Source organism: Penaeus monodon, chromosome 12 (assembly GCF_015228065.2).
Source record: "Penaeus monodon isolate SGIC_2016 chromosome 12, NSTDA_Pmon_1, whole genome shotgun sequence".
Taxonomy (NCBI): domain Eukaryota; kingdom Metazoa; phylum Arthropoda; class Malacostraca; order Decapoda; family Penaeidae; genus Penaeus; species Penaeus monodon.
The window spans coordinates 14288408-14290977 of record NC_051397.1 but is presented as its reverse complement, the minus strand read 5'-3'; positions in this window follow the sequence as shown (position 1 = coordinate 14290977).

Genomic DNA, 2570 nt, shown 5'->3' with positions numbered 1-2570 from the left:
TTTTAATGATTATGTATCTTGATTATTTACCCCCGCCCCCCTTCCAATCGGTATAAAAAATATAAGCAAATAAGGCGAATGACCAAAGATGAGTTAATTCTATTGGCAAAATTCCCTTCATTAGTAAATCACAGATTTTTTATTTATTTTTATTTATTTTTTTTTATAGATTTTTCATATGCACATATTCATTATCAATTATCTTTTTTTTTAATCCCTTTTTTATTACCAATGATATTATTTTAAACCTATTTTATATCTATCTTTAGTTAGAATATTTTGTCATCAATGCTAACCACATTTCACATGCCTATGTTTAACTTTTAAATAATTCCAACGCTTTGCTTTTTCAATATAATGTATTATGAAAAATGTGGGAGTGAAAGAATGATAGACCGAGAAATAGAAAATAAAGGCAAGCGATGGTGATGATGAGGAAGTGAACAACGAGTGGCTAATCGTGATTCCCGTAGGTACTTAGAGGCTAAACCAGTACAATGTAAATGTGACCGTTGGAAAGTAGGCAATTAACAGAGGCTGTTTTCCTTTTCAATTATTTTCGTACTTTTTTTTTAATTTTTTTTTTTTTATTGGTATTTACTTTTTCTTCTTCACACACACACTCACACTCACACTCACACTCACACCACACCACACACACACACACACACACACACACACACACACACACTCACACTCACACACACACACACACACACACACACAAACACACACACACACACACACACACGAAAACACAAACACTCACACTCATACTCACACTCACACTCACTCACACCTTTTTTCCTCTTCTCCCATTCCTTTCTTTATAATTTCCTCTCCTTTCTAATGCGTCGGAAATGAGTTCGAGGATCTTGTAGATTTGGGTATTGCTTTCTCTCGTAATTTTCATCGTAACATCTTCAGCTTCTCCTTAACATTTTCCTTCTTTCTTTTTCTTTCTTCTTCGTGTGATAGGAATTAGTTAAATATATGGCAGATGGAATAATCTTTTTTTCTTTTTGTAGAGCGTTATGAATAAATTAGACAAAGTTATAGGTTTTACACAAGTTGATTTCTCTCTAACTTCCCCTCTAACTAAAGTCCTAGAAGTTGCAACTTTCCAGCGGTTAATCTATCAATCTATCTTGAGTGTTGAAGGTCACGTGAAGTTCTGAAACAACATTGAATTAAGAAGAGTTTAAGTATGGAAATAAGGACCTTTTTTTACACTTTAAAATGTAGTTCTTTAATTTTTTTCCCCCTTTTTTCATATGTTTTTTTTTTCTATTCATATTCTTTATTCTCTATTTTTGGATGAAAGTCTCTCAAATGCCGAACCCGGAAATAGGTGAGAGTTGACGTTATGGCGAGCTGGAAAAACGGGCAGGTTGTCAGCATGTATAAAGTGTCACAGAAAAGGAAAGAAAAAAAAAAAAGAATATATATGGTGTATTTAAAAAGGGAACGGGGTAAAAAAAAAAAAAAAAAAAAAAATGGTGTTGACATTTTTTTTTTTTTTTTTTTTTTTTTTTTTTTTTTTTTTTTTTTGAGAGGCGAGGGAGGGGATGAGGTAAAGGATTTTAGTACTATGGAATGTGGGTTGCGTGGAGTCTTATATATATACATACATACATACATACATATAATATGTATATATTTTTTTTCTTTTTTCTTTTTTTCGAGGGAGAGAACTGTTTGAGTATTAACCATAAACGAGAATTTTAATCGCAGAGAAGCGCTTATATGAAAAAAAAAGCAAAAAAACAAAAGGCAAATGCGTGAATGACCATAATGAATGAAATATTTTTTTTTTCTTTATTATAATTTTATTCTTACCCAGTGCACGGAGTTACAACCATTTCATTATTATTAGCTAATTAATAGATAAGGCAAAAAAAATATATATAAATAAAATACTGACGAACGTAGACTTATAAGCAAAACAGAAGAAAAACAAACCAGTTGCCACTTTCGCTTTTGGAGGAAAAAAAAAATGGAGAGAAAAGAAACGAAATATAGAATAAGTAGAAAAAAATTAGGAAGGAAGTGAAGAAAAAAAAACGTGGATATTTATTCTTCTCTTTCTTCTTTCCGTCTTTCGCACTTAACTCTTATTCTCCGAAAAAAAAGGGAAGGAAAGGGAAGAAGAAATGTGGATAATTAATCCTACCTTTCTTCTCCTCTTTCGTAATAGAAAAAAAGGAAGATTTTTTTTTTTTTCACCACAAGCGAAACGTTAGGCCTATACATCTCAAAAAAAAAAATATAAAAAAAAACTATCGCACCTTTGCTTTTTTTTTACTAGTGTTTAATTAGAAAATAGATTAAGTTAAAGATAAATGATAATAACAGTAATGATAATAGCGATAGTGACTAAAAGAAAATGCTAATAGTGAAGATAGTAACGATATTAGCTTAAGAGAAAATGATAGTAATTATAGGTAGCTATATACAGTGTCCTTTTTCCTTCTGTAACATTATAAGGTCAGTTAGTTAAGGTCGAGTTAACTTTATTTCAGTTACTATTACCCTTATCGTTATTCTTTACTATTCTATCTATCATTGAT